At 37.4% G+C, this 8,684-nt stretch overlaps 1 protein-coding gene across 2 annotated transcripts in view; it reads left to right on the top strand.

The window, feature by feature from the left end:
* Nucleotides 1–8,684, top strand: part of VCL (vinculin) — a 98,386-nt gene that overhangs the window by 17,329 nt on the left and 72,373 nt on the right. The gene's annotated exons all lie outside the window — the stretch shown is intronic.

The following is an 8,684-nucleotide window of genomic DNA, read 5'->3' as shown; positions in this document are numbered from 1 at the left end:
AAAAAAAAAAAAAAAAAAAAAAAAAAAAAAAAAAATCATATTTTACCCCCTTCTTGTCTGGAAATTGACCTCTTATTACGTTCGTGAAATAAACTTTTTCCTCATCTTTTTTTCAAGTAGTATTTTGTTGATTCTTCCTTATCTTTTTTTTTTCTCCTTTCTCAAAGCTACCAGCCTAGATTAGACTTTAATATTTTCAGTTCTTGATAGTTATCTACTAATCTCTCATTCCCATCCATTATTGCCACGTAAAGCTTCTAATACAACGCTGATCTCAACATTTTCTTCCCAGAAATTGGCACCTCCTCCCATTGTTTTCTAAATTAAATTCCTTTTTCTAGTTCTTTTTAAAAATTGAATATATTTGCTATAATATTGTTAAAATTTAAGGTATACAGTATTTCTTTGATACATTTATGTATTGCAATATGATTGCTGTTGTTATATTTATCACATTGTATAATTATAGTACAATATTGTCTATCTTATTCTAGCTCTTGAGGGCTATTACACACTAGCCCTTTCTGTTCTTATTTCTCTGTGGAGTGGAGAAACCAGCCTACAGCCTGTGGGCCAAGTTTTGTACTGCCCAGGAGCTAAGAATAGTGTTTACATTTTCAAGTATTTGAAAAAAGTCAAGAGAAGAATAATGTTTTGCTGCACATGAAATTATATAAAATTAAAATTTTAATATCCATAAATAAAGCTGTATTGGAACACAGCCATGCCCATTCATTTACATATTTTCTGTGACTTTCACACTACAGTAGTGTTGAGAAGTTGTGGCAGAGACCATATGACCCACAAAGCCTAAAATATTTACTCTCTGGCCCTTTATGGAAAAAATTGCCAACCTCAACCTAGAGTCATAGAGTTATAAAGTTGGAAATAAGATCTCAGAGATCTTCTGATCCAACTCTCTCGTTTTAAAAATGAGAAAATGTATTCTCAGATGTAATCAACAATATGTCTAAGGCAGGTACCTTTGGCAGTGAAAAAGCCAAAATCAGAATTCATTGCTGGTCGTACTCCACCATATTGCCCCTCCCATGAAGCCTGTACTAGCCCAGTAGGACTGCTGGCTCTTTCATGAACAAACTCCAGGTTGTCTCACTTCTGCCTCTATGTACATGCTGCATTTCCTTCCATCTAAGATGCCTTCTTCCCTCCAGAAATTTTATCTATGCCTTAAGGCTCAGCTCAAATACTGAAAACTGCCCTTATCTCAGCAACTGGTTGAGCTCTCTGTCCACATGCCCCCCGTAGTGCTAAGTTCTATCTCCCCATTAGCACTCACCAGAGTCATTTATGTAGTTCTGATGCTATTCCAGGCCATAAACTTCCCAACTCTGCATCTTTATGTCACCTGAGGAAGTATCACCTGCACATTGCCTTACAGAATTCTTAGGACATAATTTAAAGAATGAACCAATCTAAAAATGTAACGATACCAGAGACACCTTCAAGATCTCTGGTTTACTTCTCTTCTATTAAAAAAGAAAGAGAAAGACTATAACACCACTGAGTAATATTTTTTGATGGGATCAGCTATATAGAAGAATTCGTAGGGAGTTTACTTACACCATGTCCACCTAGCAATTGATGAAGTATATACACCCTGGAGAGAGAACTTTGATTTGTCCTAAGGAGGATTACCTAATTGTGTGATGATTATTTAAGCCCTTAGTATATTTGTTGATTGCTAGGCTTATAGAAACTACCTGCTAAGGTAGGAATTCACACAAATTCAACAATGAAAACCTTCCACATTCTCTGTCAATCTCCAGGGATTTTCTGCTGTTATACCTTCCATATAAACTCTCAGTTTGGGATGGTTTCCATCTATGAACTAAATATAGACTTGTATTGTTCTGTGATGAACCATTAGGAGTGAACTTGATATTTAGTAAGAAATGAAGATAAAAGGAATGTAATTTAGTGTTTAGGTGCATTGCCAGCATTGTCTTTACTTTCCTTAAAACAATAACAACAACAAAACAAAGCCACCCCCCGAAATAAAAAAAATGATGAATGGACTCTTATTATGATGTAATTCTCAGTTCTAATTCTATTTCTTCCTTTTGCCCAACTGGGAATAGGTTATCTAAGATGGTAGAGCCAGAACTTACTAAAGGTTTAGTTGTCTGTGGCAACTGTTGAACATCTAGGCTGCATCATTGATAGTTTGTATTAGGAAGCAAGTGAAACAAAAGGAAATCAACTTTGATATTCCTGTAAAAGTCTTTCTGTTGGTTAGACAGAGGCTATGTCTAATTTGTTAATGTTATAGAAGAATGGTGATGAAATGCAATCTGCAAAAGGCACAAACATGACTAGTATTGCTGGGGATGGTTGATAGCTTTTTTCTGTCTGTACATCTTAGCCAGTTTGGTCTGGATGTGCTGTAACTGTTCTCTTATTTCACTTTTCAGCATGTTTAGAATTAAGTGTGTTTTCAGCGCATATGTAGTCACACTAAATTATATTTGTAGTTGTTGAGAAGAAAAAGTAAAAACATTAAGAAGAAAAGCCTAAAGGTAAAACTTTGGGGATTTTCTAGGTACCGTAAAACAGGAGTTTTTCCTATGAGCATTATAATTGGCAGCCTTAACCATTTGACACATTGATATTACAAAACATTGAATTTCCAGTTCTGGTTGCTTGTAAGAAGTGTGTTTGTAGCTTGGGCTAAGAAATGGAGTAATTTTACTTATGGCCCTAATTTAATGGGTCAGAGTGTCTATTATAGCCTAGAGCCAAATTCAATTACTATACTGTAAAAGTGACTCTGAATAATCTCCAATTACCAAGCAGGATGGTTCCCAACAGTAGTAACAATACTTACTTTTGCCATTGGGTTACTATTTCAAGTTTTGACCACACCTATTAAAAAAAAAAGGTTGCATTGTTAGTCCTGGTTCAATTTTGAAAGCTAATTGCAGCCAGGTTGACTCAGTTGATCATCTCTAAGCAAATAACAGTTAAGGAGCTTAGGCAGCTGAACCCCTAGTGAGCCTGACCCATGTTGTTGTGGAAACCTTCCAGCTTCTGGGAAGGAAAATCAAACGATTGGACATCAGTAGTTTAAACTGCATCTTGATGGTTTATATTTGCCCGTTGTGAGCTTGAAGTTTTTATATTTGCCTGGTTGTGAGCTTTAAGTTTTCTTATCCTTCTTGCCATCTGAAAGTTCCAAAGAATTGTAAAATCATGCAGTATTACAGCAGAAAACTTTAGGCATCATTAAATTTGTTTTCCTCATTTTTGAAAAACAGTATAGTGGTTTAGGATTAGAGCATGGATATGCTGAAGTCAACACCACTATCTGAGTGATTTTAGGCAAATCAATTAACCTCTCTGTGCCTCTGTTCTTCATCTGTAAAATGAGATAGCAGTGGTACCTCCCTCATAGTTGTTAAAAGGATTTAATGAGGTAATAAGGGGGGCTCCTGACTTATAGCATGTGCTCAATTAAAAAAAATTTTTTTTTCTTTTAAAGGATAAAATGGAAGTCACAAATGAGTACCGCAATGGCAGAGGGAAAGAAAACATGACTAATGTTTATTTAGCACTGTTATCTTTCAGGCCGTGGAAGATGCGTATGTATTAGGTGATTTACATGTGTATTACTATATCCCTTAGCCATGAGAGACATTTACTTTTTCCATTTTACTGATAAGGAGACTGAGGCTTAAAGAGATTGTTGCTTGCCCCAGGACACAGAACTAGTAATAACAGAGCAAAAGGTAAGATTCATTCCAAAGCCCCAGTTCTTTTCCCACCACTCTATGTTACCTTCCAGGATGGGCCCTCCGTCTCAGTTTTCCAAACATAAAAATGGGCGATGTTTCAAAATTCATTGACAAATTGGTTTGGAGTTATTTTTCCATAGGGACAGTGTTACAAACGATAGGTTATATACCCAGGCTTATCTGCAAAAGCTGCAATGTAATTGAAATCCTTCACATTTGTGAACTAAATCTGTTAAGAAAAAAATGCTAAAAGAAAGTGCTAAAAGGAAGTGCATCTAGCTATTAAAGTAGAAAAACAAGAAAAATAAGAGTGTATTTTAAGTTCTGTGGAATGTTTGAGAAAAGCAGATTTGGTTAGAGTGCAGTGAGGAAGATAACAGACTGTTTTGATGCTGATGGGGCCTCTGGGTTACTTAAGGGACTAAACATTTATATAGCACAGAGACTGCATTTGATTAACACCTTAATAGTGTACAAACACATTCATATGCATTATTTCCTTATAATCATGTATGAGACAGGACAGATGGTAGAGTTGACCTAATTTCTCTTAGCAATATTTAGCTTTCTTTTTTTTTTTTTTAAGTTTTTAATCCATGATTTTTGTTTAGTGGCCTTTGGGAGCCCAGCTAGTCACTTTAATAGAGCCATAGAGGATTAGTTTATAGGTATGTTGAAGAAATAATGAAAATAAGAGAATGGAAGATCTTTCTGAGTTAATTGTGGGAGAAAGTGGGTGATGGGGAGAAGTTTCCTGTGCTGATGATTTGCTTGCTTGTTAAATTGGTGGCCACCCAGAGCACAGGTGTTTGTGGTTGTGTCTACGGAAGAATCCTGAGTTGAGAGAGAGAATAAAGTATTTGCAAATTGGAAGCCTGCCCACAGTATCTTCATAAATAGGGATCTGGTGAGCAGGGCTTCTCTGCTAACATTAATCTAGACTTAATTGATACACTCAATCTCCTGTTGTGTTAGAATAAGCAGCTGCTGCCAAGGCAGCTTAACACTAGTTGTAAGGAAAGTATGTTGCATCAAATGAGCTTGCTTGACATCAGAACTTGCCACCCATGTAGTTCACCTGCTCTTTAACCCATTTGATTGTGTTCTTATTGATGCACATTTAAGTTTTTGGCAGTTGGTCAAAATTTGAACCTTTTAGGCACTGGTGGTGTCTCACTTTATAGATTGTTGTGTACTAAGAATATTGTTAGTACATTTTAGAAATTTAGCATATATTTTTCTGATTATGAAGGCATTGCATACTCAGTTTTTAAAAAATCTGGAAAGTTGGAGAAGGATTAAGAAGAAAATAAAGGGCCTCCCTGGTGGCGCAGTGGTTGGGAGTCCGCCTGCCGATGCGGGGGATGCGGGTTCGTGCCCCGGTCTGGGAGGATCCCACGTGCCGCGTAGCGGCTGGGCCCGTGAGCCGCGTAGCGGCTGGGCCTGTGAGCCGTGGCCGCTGAGCTTGCGCGTCCGGCAACGGGAGAGGCCACGACAGTGAGAGGCCCACATATCGCAAAAAAAAAAAAAAAAAAAAAGAAGAAAATAAAAATCATCTGAAGGTCTGCTCTCCATGTTGTAATTCCTTCCAGTCTTTTTTTTTTAAGATGTGGCTATATATTGGGGAGAGAGTGGGATGTTTCATTATTAGTGAAATAGCTGAGGCATAAGTAAAATTTTACATGACACTCATGATATTGCAGAGCTTGCCTCCTGTACTGTGCTAATTAAGAACGGAATCTTTTTGCTAAATCAGGTGGCACAAACTCAAATACCTGCAGGGTCAAATAGGTAATGAGTGAATCAGGTGGGTTGTAGGGCACCAGGGAGTGGTAGGGACTGTGGTAAATTGAAAAATGCAGGCCCTGATTGAAGAAAACTATCTTCATCTTATTGTTGCCATATGGAAACAGGGCCTAGTGTTACCAGATCTTCCTGATAGTCAATAAAATCTGGAAATCTCTATTTCTTTCAATGTGAAATTTCCCATTTAAAAAGAACACTGAGCAGGTCAAACAAAATAGGTCTGTGGGTTGCACTTGCCCCATACACTCCCATTTTGTCATCCCTGACATAAATACTTCTCAGTCTTTCTCATAGCTCTCACAAGAGGAGTACTTTTAGAAAATATTTAGAGAGGAGCTGGATAAGGATTTTCTAAGAGTGGCTTTCCTGGCCTAGATCACCATTTCCCTAAGTATATCCTACAAATTCTAATTCCACCGTAGGTTAGTAGGTGTTAGAAAAGAAATAATTCTTGGTCAAGTGAATTTGGAAAATAATGGATTAAACAAAATTAAACAGATTTCTTGTCTGAAGGTTATCTTAGATCCTTAAATATACTAATATGCCTTGTAAATTCCTAAGAAGAGCATATAGCCCATAGACTCTACAGTTACAGTTATCTCCGTATCTCCACTTATTTCTCCCACTACCCGCTTTGTCTCTTGAGGAAGAGGTGGCTTTCTTTCTGGTAAAGGCTGGTCTCTCTACCTACTCTTCAGATTCTATCCCTGCCTCTTCAGAGACCTTGCTTCATAATCAGGGTCTTGTTTCCTGCCTCCTTTCTTTCACCCTATCAACATGCTTAATTTTCTCCTATCAGAGAAATCAGAGTAGCTTAGAGAGTCCTGGTTTTTCTGGTATATATAGCTTTTTTAAACACTTGGCTCTGGTGTGTCCTCTGTGAATGATACAAAAGTTACCAGTGAGGGGGTGGATAGATCACAAGTCCATCACCAAGCACTGCAGGAAAACAACCAAAAGTGTTGCTGATGTTGGGTCACATACATGATTATTTTCCTTGTATGACCCACATGTGGTACTGGACACAGCTGCCGATCAGAATGGCTGTTCAGTATAATAGATTGATACTTATGCCATAAGAAACACTGATTTGAGCCAAACTAATAGGCAGATGGATGCACACTCCCTTGTCTGGTCATACTCAGTTGGTCAGTCAGTTGATCTCGTAGCTTGGCTTGGCCTACTGTAACTTTAAGTTAGGCTTACATTTTCATCATTTGTATCTTCTTGTCTAAATACATTAGCAACTCCTGTTGATTACCATCTCCCTGCCACCTTTTTAACATAATGCTCTATAGTTACCACTTATACTGTACAAATCGCTAACACAAGTCCTCCCTGCTGTGTTTTGTCTTCCTGTTTTCTTATACCTAGTCTAGCTAAGGGAGACATCTACATTAACATATTTTTTAGTCTGGGTAGTGACTTGAACCAGCCAAGCTTTTTTTTTTTGCTGGAAAGAAACCAAATCTCTCTACTGAATTACTGAACCAAATCGAGTAGATTGTGATTAAAGGAGTAATAACAACAGCAGAAGACAAAAGGCCTCTCACATAGAATTTTGAACTAAAGTCATGTAGTGAACAAAAGATATTTAAGTTAACTACGGAACAAAGTAAGAGCTCTTCAAAAGAAACATCTTCCTGCAAAGCCCCCTAAAAATGCCCCCAGGCCTTTTACTCATTCACTACCATTATTTCCGTTGTATGTCTAAGGGTGCTTTATTTCTTATCTCATTCTCTCCCCACCACCTAGCGGACACATAGTTGGCACTTACTGCCTGTTTATTGAATTGAATGGAATTGGGCCTCAGGAGTTAGAAGCAATTCTCTGAAGAAGAAAATAAAAGATATAATTTTAGCAGTGAGTAGAACCAACAAGTCTGAGTTTCAGCAATGGAATAAAGTTTGGAAGCAATAAAATGTATTTACTGTTGAGTTAGATTACTTTGAAAGGGTTGTTGTTAAATGCTGACCTGGAAAAGCTGCTGAGAACTTAAGACTATAACTAAGACCTATTTGTCATTCTTTTCTCTGCGTTTTTTTTTTTTTTTTAAGCCCTTTAACATATAGGCCTTTTTTTCAGAGGGAATAAGATGTATTTTAAGGTTAAAAAAATCAGGCATCAACTTTAGTTTAATCTCATACTCATACTCAGATAAAATGTGTAGTAAGTGAGAGCTTTTAAATTTTGTATTTATTAATTGTTTTATACCTTGTTCTGCAAAAGAATTTGAGGTAGAAAATGAGGACTTAAGGTAGAAAATAGAAATTTAAAAGTAAGTTTTCTTCATCAGAGAGCTAAAAGGGAGTTTGGCCAACACACAGTAGACGAGTAAGAAGACCCCCAATGAGATCACGTAGTATAGAAGAAATAATTGAGTAATCAAATGATTTATTTGAGGTTACATAGCCGTTTATTAGCTAAGGTGGAACTAGAAATCAAGTCACCAAATTCCCATACATGTGCTCTTAACATGTATGTAGCAAAAACATTTGGCTTAACTAGCCAAGAATTTTGATGACCTGGTGCTGCACAGGTTCGAGAAGCATTTGTCAAGTTGATCACGTCCCGCTTGTTTGCAAAGTTGTGGCCTGTACTAGGAAATCATATGCTTCCCCATACTAAGGTTGACCTCCAGGAATAATGTTTTTCAACAAGCTGTGAAGATTCCTGCTAGTTAACAAAGAGCATTTTGTGAATCCCTTTCTGAATTGCTCTACTCTTTTTATTTGGAAAAGATGGCTGCTGTAGAAACTTTTTGTTTTGATAGTGTGGGGAGAGCGGAGGAAAGCGCATTTCCTGTCATCTCCTGGTCGATGGCTTAAAAAACGGGAAGTTTTGTCTCCAGCTCTCCTCAATAGGTTTTGCCAGCTGTTTACACATAGAAGATGCCTTTCTGGTCCTGCATATCCTTAGAAACTGGCTTCTTTGGAAGTTCTTGACTTGATACTTGATACAGCGATAGAACACTGAATTGAAAAGATCTAGATCTAGAACAAAGGATGACAGCCTTTCAATAAATGGGCAGGTTAAGTTACATAATCCTTTCTGCCTTCCCTTGGCACACAAAGCCCTTCCCAGGCTGACTCCAGCTTTCCTTTCTAGTCTCATTTCCTTTGCTGA

The sequence above is a fragment of the Lipotes vexillifer genome, unplaced genomic scaffold, assembly GCF_000442215.2.
Source record: "Lipotes vexillifer unplaced genomic scaffold, Lipotes_vexillifer_v1.1 scaffold865, whole genome shotgun sequence".
NCBI lineage: Eukaryota > Metazoa > Chordata > Mammalia > Artiodactyla > Lipotidae > Lipotes > Lipotes vexillifer.
This window is presented reverse-complemented; position numbering and strand designations above follow the sequence as displayed.